The sequence below is a fragment of the Amborella trichopoda genome, chromosome 7 (assembly GCF_054954075.1).
Source record: "Amborella trichopoda isolate Santa Cruz 75 chromosome 7, AtrichopodaSantaCruz75HAP2 v2.0, whole genome shotgun sequence".
NCBI lineage: Eukaryota > Viridiplantae > Streptophyta > Magnoliopsida > Amborellales > Amborellaceae > Amborella > Amborella trichopoda.
Window position 1 is genome coordinate 40,897,267 of NC_142342.1, and position 10,707 is coordinate 40,907,973.

The following is a 10,707-nucleotide window of genomic DNA, read 5'->3' on the forward strand; positions in this document are numbered from 1 at the left end:
ATAAACTTTTTCCATACAAGTAATTGACGACATAGGATATAAACTTTTTTCGTACAAGTACTTGAGACGATATAAGATATAAACTTGTTCATCAAAACTAACCTTTTTCAAATAAATTTTTTATGTGCACCTTAATTCTACGGATTAAGATACAACCTTATATAAACTTTAATTTTACTGATTAAGAACTTATATAAACTTTTTCCGTAGATTACAACCTTATATAAACTTTTTTCGTAGATTGCAACCTTATATAAACTTTTTCCATACAAGTAATTGACGATATAGGATATAAAACTTTTTCCATACAAATAATTGACGATGTAGGATATAAACCTTTTCCGTACAAGTAATTGAGACGATATAGGATATAAATTTGTGGGGCAAATATGCCAACTCTTTCCCTACTCCCATCTTAGGATTTTATCTTTTTAGATAAGAGTAATGATCCTATAGAATCCTCCCCCGAGGGTGTGTGTCTTTTTAGATAAGAGTAATGATCTTATAGGACCCTCCCCCAACATGCTACTCTTATTTTAGGATTTTATCTTTTTAGATAAGAGTAACCCTCCTCCAAGTGTGTGTGTATGACCTTAAAGGATCACCAAATATCTAGAAAACTTATCACACATGGGTATGGAATTTGAATGTTTTAGTGCAAAATTTAATGGTGATATTTTGGGGTCCTATACACATAGGTGGTATAGAATCATATCTCTTTAGATTAAATGAACCATATGATTCAACGAAAACATGTATTGGTCTTTTCCCAAAAAAGTATTTATCATTTAGGTTTCTATTCAACGCACCATTAAACAGTAATAAACTAAAAACTAATGTTCCTTTAGAAGGAAAAGTCACCGAACCATCATGAGTTTTTCAATCTACTAATCCACCACATAAATGAGAAAATAAAGAAGAAGTTCACAGTGAAAGAAAAACAAATAAAATTTACTACTTTCCTTATGCATAAGAATAACTACAAAAGAACGAAAAAGAAAAGATTTACAGGAACTTTGACGCAAACTATTAGAGAAGATAATAACTACTAGCTCTTTCATGTGATCCATCCCTCTTGTGGACTACCTATAATCCGTAGAGCTCCATCTCTCTCCTTCCCTTCAAGATCCATCCATCCATCCCTCTTGTGGACTACCTATAATCCATAGATCTCCATCCCTCCCTTTTCCTTGAAAAACTCCATCGTAGCGTGTCGTGCAGGCCACAGAACCAGACCGAAGTTGACGAGGCCTAGAGGCATGTCGGACAGGCCGCTCACAGGCAAGGAAGAGAAACTCCAACCCTCGAATCTCATCACACCGCTCGCTGGGGTTCTTGCATAACCCAAAAGCTCATTGCTGAGCAGTCGGCGCGGGCGGTAGATTTTGAGATTCAGGAATGCATCCGGTTTTATGAGAAAAAAATCTTCGACCTGGAAGACGAACTTCCCTTTCCATGCGAAATCATCTTGATTTGTCTTGATCATCTTTGTTTTCAGCTTTGCCTGCTGGACTGCGAGAACTGCATAAATCTTGTTTGGCCATCGTGTTGCATGGTGTTCTTTAGAGGACTTCAATGTCAATATAACTTCCAGTATCTTCATCGCAGATGAAACCTGATGATTTGAATAAGAAACGATGTTAAAAAGAAGGAGGTAAAAATGATTGCTATTAATAAGAACTAGGTAAATATGAACCTGCATTTTATTGTAGAAATCTTTAAATAAAAAATTAAAAAGCTCCTTAAAATTTGGCCTTATTAGATCATATTAAAATTTAGTTTTTTAATTAAATATACATCAGAGAGAAGAAATAGAAATGGGATAAATAGAAAATAATTCTTAAAATTTTTGGATTTTTTTAAAACTAGTAGTCTATATCTGTACTTGTATATCTATACTTAACAGTAACCACCAGTTCCTCAGCTTTCGACCTTTCGTGGGCCCTTGGAAGATAAGAAATCTTGGCCGTTAATGTTATCCCTAATCACAAGTTGCTTAGAAATGCAATGAACTAATAATCTTACTTATTAACAATGCATTCCACGCACCGTTCACAAAAAAAATAAAATAAAATAAAAATTCAGTACATGAAGAGCAAAAGAATTCGGATCTTTGAGATCAAGAAAAGAAATTACAAAGATAAAAAGAAGAATTAATGAATACAATTAACTAATAATCTTACTTATAAACAATTCATTACAAGAACCGTTTAAAAAAAAACAAAAAACAATTCATTACATGAAGGCAAAAGAATTTGGATCTCTGAGATCAAGAAAGTAAATAACAAAGATAAAAAGAAGAATTAATGAAATAAAAAAGAAAAGAAAGAATCAGGGTTTCAAGAAGCACATACCAACTCTATAAACTTCCTGAAATCTCTGAAACTCTATAAAGTTTATGAAATCTATGAAGAAAAAGAACCTTCTTGCAAGGTGCAAACAACTCTTAATGAAATTAAAATGAAACAAAATGATGGGCCTACAACAAAGTGCGTGTATATCTATATATATTTACTGCTTTTTATGTCTTAATAAAAGATTTTTTTTTGTTCCAATCCTTTCTTGAATATAAATAGATCCTATCTCTTAAATGATTTATATATTTTTAAATTTGAATCCTAGTCCATCTCCTTCTTTCTCCTGATCCCTTTTTCTTGGGGTTAAATAAGATACCCACTTTTAGAGAGAGAGAGAGATTCGGAGGAGAGATAAATAGTACCAGAATTTTAGAGAGAGATTCGGAGGAGAGATAAATAGTACGAGAATTAGAGAGAGAGACTCGGAGGAGAGATAAATACTATGAGAATTTGAGAGAGAGATAAGTACCAATCTTTAAGGGGAGAGAGAGGGAGAGGAGAGATACGTGGATGAGAGAGAGAGTTTGGGGAGAGAAACAGTATGAGATCTTTAGAGAGAGATAGATAGAGAGAGATAAGAGGGAGAGATACGTGGATGAGAGAGAAAAAAAGTTTGAAACCCCTACATTGGGGGGAGAGAAATAGTACGAGATCTTTAGAGAGAGAAAGAGATATAGAGATTAGTACCCAAGGGAGGAGAGAGAGAGATAAGTGGATGAGAGAGTTTGAAACTCCTAAAATTTATGAGAATCCCATCTTTAGAGGAGAGAGAGAAATAGGTGGATGAGAGAGATATGAGATAGAGAAATATATGGAAAAAAAACTAACAAATAGGAGATTTTTAGAAGAGAATGTTAGGGATAGAGATCAATTCCCTTTATTTTTTTAATAAAAATTAGGAAACCAAAATTATAAAAAATTTAATATTTATAGGCGATTTTGTTAGTCACCAAAAAATATCAATATAAGAAATATAATCTTTAAATGCGATTTTGTTAGTCACAAAAAAAAAATTCAATATAAGAAATACAATCTGTAAAGGTAATTTTGTTAGTTACGAAAAAAAATCAACATGTAAATAAAGTTTATTCATTTCTTTCTCAATACAAATTTGAAATCTAAAATTGTAAAAAAGGTAATGTTTAGAGAGAGGATTTGGTTTGTTATAAGGAAAGTCAAATTATAGAAAGGAGATTCGAGAGAGAGAAAAAAAAATGATACACATGCTGTTGATAAAGCATTATTTTTAAATAAATAATCTACACTATTTTTAAAGTTTTAAATTTTAAAATTAAAAATAAAAAATATATTTTAAAGCTATCACAAAGATTTTCAGTATTGAATCCATATTTCTTTACACTATTTTAAAGTGGGCTTTATTTTGATTGTTTAGAGCCTCGGCTCTATACAAACTACACACATACTTTTATACATAATCCGTGTATTTGTTAACTCCTAAGATATATACATTACATACTTACTGGGCATTTTTTGTCCTTGTTCATAACCTAACAATAAAGAAATATTTAAACTATTTTATTTGTATTTCAAATGTTATTATTTGTCTTAATCTTTTTATCTATAACTACTAAGATATATACATTATATTATTACGTAATACATTACCTATAAATAGATTGTTACTGTTTGGGTAATATTTAGATGTAACCTACAAAATACATTGTTATTGTTAGGCTATGTCTAGAAGAAATATAGGAAATACATTACCAATATTTTACCAGCCCGTACTTGTAAACTATCATTTCTTCTTTTTTTTTGTCACAAAATTCCATTAAAATATAGAATTATCATTTATTTCTTTTTTGTCACAAAATTCCACTAAAATACTTAATTAAAATCATCATCACACCATTCCAAAAGGATTTCTGATAATAACATTATCACCATTCCAAAAATATTTTCTAATAATAACTTGTACCATTTTACAGTCATGACACTATTTCCTCCTTATTTTAAGTGCCTACATGATAAGTCATTGGAACAATATGATTGGAATAACATGATTTTATTATGATAAGCCTTATTTTTATTTATTTATATAGAAGCCTTTCAAATATCTCTCTATATAATTTCAAATAAACAATAAATTTATGATACTAAATTCAAAATCGGTAGGGTAAGAGTTAAAAAATGGGAAGAAGTTTGATTAGTAAACTAAAAGATTGGATAATTGCATTATAAAATTTTGAGGTATTGGAAGAGACTAAAAAGGTATGTTATTTCAATTGATATTTTAGTAATATCTTATAAAGATTATGTTGTGTGAAATTTTTTATTATAATTGTTTTGTGTAATTTATCATTGATTACTTATTTTTATTTTTATTATTTTTGTTTTTGTATGACACTGATGTCTTAAGATAAGGTGGAGCTTAAAAGGGATGTGTGAAATTTTTTATTATGATTGTGTTGCGTAATTTATCATTGATTACTGATTTTTATTTTTATTATTTTTATTTTTATATGACAACTAATGCAATTTTTTATTACAATTGTGTTGTGTAATTTATCATTGATTTAATTTTTTTTATATGTGCACCGCAAAGAGAAGAGGACACGTACCAAATTTCATATTCAGAAAAATTGTATTAAAAAAGCTAAAAATAAAATACTTTGAGACATCGGATCTAAGATCAAATGGTAAGTGGCTCTCTTGATAAAAAAATGGACGGGCATATACCAAATTTCATGTTCGAAAAAATTGTATTAAAAAATAAAATACTTTGAGACATTGGATCTAAGATAAAATGGTGAATGACTCTCTTGATAAAAAATGGATGGTTGGATGATAGGGGAGGATAGAATACTTTACGCGTAATATAAATATCCAATAGGTTTTTAAAAAATATAAAATAATATATAATACAATTTTTTCGAACATGAAATTTGATATATGCCCGTCCATTTTTTTATCAAGAGAGCCACTTACTTTTATCCGACGTCTCAAAGTATTTTATTTTTGGCTTTTTTAATACAATTTTTCTGAATATGAAATTTGGTACGTGACCTCTTCTCTTTGCGGTGCACCTATAAAAAAAAGTAACAATAATTTTTCGATAAAAATAATGACCAAAATACCCCTTGAAACTTTCAGGGGTATTTTGATCATTTTATTTTGTTGAAAATATTTTTTTATATTTTTCATTAGTGCGAGTTTAATAGAGGAATGGACGTCCAAAATTTGGTGTCAAAATAGTTTATAAAAAAAATTAAAAATAAAATAATGTAGAGACATGATATTGTGATTGGGGCAATCTTAGCCCTCCATTAAAAAATGGATGGTTGGATAAAAGGGAGGATATAACTTCTGTATTGTAAGGGGAACATAGAAAGCTTTCCCTTAATATTAAAAGAGAATAAATAGGACCATCAATTTTGAATTCCTAACTAATTTTTTTCCTTGTAATTTCCTAAAATCTCTCTAATTAATAAATTTCGAATTTTTTATTAGTTTTTACTAAAATTAAATTTAGAATTCAAATAGGATAAATAGGAGCATCAATTTTGATTTCCTGACTAATGTTTTTCTTTGTAATTTCCTAAAATCTCTCGAATTAATAAATTTAGAATTTTTTATTGTTTTTTACTCAAAGTAAATTTAGAATTCCAAGATTGATTTTTTTTATTTTTTAGAATTCCTATATTGATTTTTTTATTTTTTTTCTTATTGAACATTAACCATGGAGAAATCCTAGATTGATCTCTCTTCCCATTCTCAATCTCTATCTTATGCACATTAATTATATTTATCCCCATCTCTAATTCTAACTAATCATCACTAACTACTTAGGTTCTCTCTATCACAAGAGTGAAAGGAAATTAGGAATCTCATTTCCTGTATTTTCTAAGATTTTGAATGTCTCTCAAATGGAAAACATTCATAATTTAAATTCTTGTTATAAATTAGAAGTTGTTGAAGAATATTTCATGAATTTAGCTGGTTTATAATGGCATAAGTTAGTTAAAAAACTATATGAGAAAAAATTCGCAAGTGGTAATTAAATATATGAAATAATACGATATACTAGAATTCCTTTTCCAAATTCAATCACTCTTTTTAAATTACCATTAATTACGTACAAAAGCGCAGTTTAAATTTAAATTTATTATATAGATATCATAACTATAATAATTACTAATATGGTTACATATTCGTATTGTTTTGTCATGCCATAAATTAGTTAAAATAAAATAAATAGTTATATAATAATCATAAAAAAGGGAAACTTGAAATATCCCATGTTATTTTTGGAACTAAAAAATAATTCTCTGTATTTCATATTTTTCATCAAAGTCCACTTTTTGGAAGATTGTGTCAAGTATGGTGGCCCCAAATTTGAGCTTAATTCAACATGTAGAATTCACTATACAGTTTAAAGTAGGGCTTAAGAGGACAACAAATACAAACTATTTTTAAATTCTAGAAATAGCTTAAGACTTTTTGTGAATTTCCCTAAGAAAAATATACAAAAATTAATAGCACATGCCATTAGCTAGTTATGGATTAGGTTAAATTTACAGAACCATAAATTTTGAAATTTTATGACAAGGTCTTTTTTCATTTTTTATTTTTCTTCTAGATTTGCCTCCTGTTTGATATTATAAACATTGAATCTTAATTTTTTTTTGTTTTTTATTTTTCTTCTAGATTTGCCTCCTGTTTGATATTTTTATAAATAGAGATAAAAATATATTCTCACGCCATCCTAAGAAACTTTAACATCAAAATTACCTCTTATGATAAAATTTGGAGGTGCACTTTTTTGTAAATTTAACTCAATCTCACATAAATGTCTTACTTCAAAACAAATTTAATATGCCACTGAAAAGAAATCATAATTGAAAATTGATTAAGAACAAGGGTCACTCAGTTTTTATAATACCCGTCACACCTAGTAGTCATTATGGTGTACAGTGCCAATAGATGAGTCGAATACATTTTGCAAAACAAAAAAGGAAAAAGTGAAATAATGCACTTTATTGGTCATATAGCGATTGAGTAATGACAAAAGGCTTGTTACGCTATGTTTACAGTTTTTAAACTAAAACATGAAAAAAATTAATTAGTTTTAAAAAATAAGGTAGTCTTGTCGAATACTTTCGAAAAAGTAGAAGGCTACAAAAAGGCAAAAAATAGAGTTAAAATATCATAATTGGAAGTCGTAAGAAAAGATATATGAACTTATAACTTCACTGAAGGTATGACCCTTAATAGATCTGAATGAAAAGATATATGAACATATAGCTTCATTGAGTGACTCTTAATAAATCAAAATGACGGACCAAGATTCATATAGCCAACCCCAATTAATTGAAAAAAAATTATAATAATGCTGATGATGATTTTTGAAAAAGTCCATTCAAAAAGTAATATCATATGATCCAAGGGACCAAACTTTACACTTAATATTCTCGTAACCACAACCATACTTGGAATTCAATCTCCATATCGATCAAACCATTAGACCCTTTTGTATTTCAAAACAACGACTCCTAACCTATATAGGTCAAATTGGATGGCTTGAGATGTGCCGTGAAGTATAAAAATTTTATTTTGAACTTTGAGTATAATTAGTGATATATTCAAAACCATTAAACTTTGACGGATAAAATTAACTGCAACCTCCTTCTACTAAAAGTAAACCGTCTCTTAGTATCCTATTCCAAAATATATAGATGGGTGCTATTCCAATTGTAAGCACATAAATTTGCATCCGGCAAGGTTTTACATCCAAACTTTTAATAACTACATCCCTGATTTTTGGATTTAATTTGTGCGTCTCGATTCTTGGTGAGCGTTTTACTTCTGTCTCCCCATTAGGTTGAGCTACTGTGAACACTTTGTGCCTTGTATTTTGCATTGTAATTTTATTTTATTTTTTTTTGGTAATTCAATGCGGATGATATGTCCTTAATTTCTTTTTTTTTAAATAGTTTAAAAGGTAGTTTTGTGAAGGTATTCGTAAAGTGGTATCAGTATGAATAAAAACCACAATGTGGTGACTAAAGTATGAGGTACTATCACCATGACCCCAGCCTCTTTTTACGTCAAGTGCTTACTTATTTGATTAAAATGGTTGCCAAACAATAAAAAGTTTGTCAAACAAGGGTTGTCAACTATAAGGCTATTTACCTTTGATACAATGAAATTAAAATTATTTAAAAAAATTTGTTTTAAACTTTGTGCCCAATCATTAGCACATATCTAACCAGATTTTGATTAATAATAATTGTGCCTTCTTATACCAAAAATAATTCCTAAAAAAATAAAAAAACCAATTTTAACTTGTCGGCATTCGGCTTTTACCATGATAGCCCAAACTTATAATTGCAATGGAATTCCGTAAATTTGTCCCAAACAAGGTCACTTTCCCTGCATTCTCTCTAGAAATAGGATCATATTTTATTTTAGTAACAAATATGCTCGCCCCTTCATTTGGAAGTAGAGAGGCTTTTGAGCATGACTTAACAACCAAGAAGAGGAAAATGAATTCACAGAGAACTGCCACATTAGTTTTGGGTTCAAATTTTCCTGCCTATTCTTTTTAACTTTTTTTTTTTTTTTTTTAAGTTAATTTTATCTGCCTGCTTTTTGTGAAGACTCTTCCTTTGTCATTTGGAAAAGGCTGCTTTGGTGTTGTAAAACCCTCTAATTCATCATATCAAAAAAACGTATGAATATGTGAAAAAAGAAAGATTTCGAGTTCCTACTCACACTCCATTGGTAATTTCTATGTCAAATCGCATTCAATAAATCCATCTCCATTCATCTCTCAAAAGTGCATGAAAAGTAGAACAGCCATGACTTTCCTAAAATTTCAAAATCAAAATTTGAATGTTCAATTTTATTTTATTTTTTTACTATTAAATATCTCTTATTTAAAAATATCATAAAAATGTTGTCTACAAATTAAACGTAATAAATAAAATTGTTTGTAGGAATAGCTAAAACTCCAATTGCTTTATACAGACATAAACTAGTCGAAAATAAATAAATCAATACGTTAAATATGAAAAAATGGGAAATGGTAAGTCCCCCATCTCATGTCTTTCACGAAATTTTAGGAGTATTAAGGAAAAAAATAGTTATGGTAAGGAGTTCAACAAGCCCTAGTTGCATTAATTACTTTCAAAACTAAGATTTTTCATAACTTAGAATTTTAGAAATCGTGTCCCGTATTAGATTCTTTAAATGGGACATATATGATTTCATATATAGTTTCCAACGATTAATAAAGGAAATACCCTGCAGAAGAGAACCTTTCAGTGTTAGAGAACCCTCCAATTAATCATCTCATCTCAACATCGATATGTATGGCATAAGAAAAAAAGAAAAAAAAAAGTTATCTTTTTATTGAATAAAAATAGAAAATACGGTTTTGAAACAAAAAAAAAAAAAAAAAAGAAGAAAAGAGAAAAAGAAAGAAAGAAAAAAAACAAACAAGAACAAAGGAACAAGAGAACAAGAGGACGAGAATGTGAGGAGGACTAGACTGGCGAGCCAAAATCACATCACTTCACTAGCTTTGGCTAAAGAATTTGCTACCCCATTTCTCTCCCATTTGATTAAAAATAACACTTCCCAATCCGGAAACTCCAATAAAATTCAACCCAATATTTGAATCCACTGGCATGGAATTGTGTCTGAAGCGTTGCACCACTTAATCACATTTAGAGAATCCCCTTTAATAACTACATTTGTTAAGTCCTATGTGAGTCTCCTCGCTCCATATAATAAAGCCCATAATTCTGCTTTAAAAAAATACATCTTGTAACAAGTTGACAATCTATTTTTAAGATTTTCAAGTATCTATTGACCTACTCGATCTGTACTATTTTGAATTTTAAACTTTTATAATTAAAGATGAAAACAGACTTTCAAGCCATCAAATGTTTCTCACATTAGAATGATATCTCTAAACAAATCTTAGAGGTGCACTTTACCTCTGCAGTATAAGTATGCAACCTTATACAAACCTCACCCATTTCTAAAAATAACTAGAGATGTTAACCATAGAACAACTCATCCATGAGGTTTTCATTTACCTTTGATACAAAGAGATCACAGTTACTTATGAAATCTAATAGCTTGTTTATATCACAAAATTCGAGAAAGATTTTTGAACTTTGAGCTCAGTCAATGAAATAAATACAACCATCCAATTTTACATTCAATGATCATAGTTATTTGTAACCACCTTGTACCAAAGATAAATAGTTTAATTGTATATTTTTTCAAATATTAATTGTTGGTTAGTAAATTTTTCTTTTTTTCAACATATATTGGTTACACAATTAGAATAACATGTAATTGACTATATCCTATCAAT

The 10,707-nt window shown here is 29.1% G+C and overlaps 1 long non-coding RNA gene across 1 annotated transcript; it reads right to left on the minus strand.

Moving 5' to 3' along the window:
- Positions 1–930: 930 nt before the first annotated feature.
- Positions 931–3,156, minus strand: LOC110007831 (uncharacterized). The gene is made up of 2 exons (XR_002282118.2): positions 2,355–3,156; positions 931–1,615 (listed from the first exon to the last, which is right to left on the minus strand). It is a non-coding gene; the product is annotated as an uncharacterized LOC110007831 (long non-coding RNA).
- Positions 3,157–10,707: the final 7,551 nt, after the last annotated feature.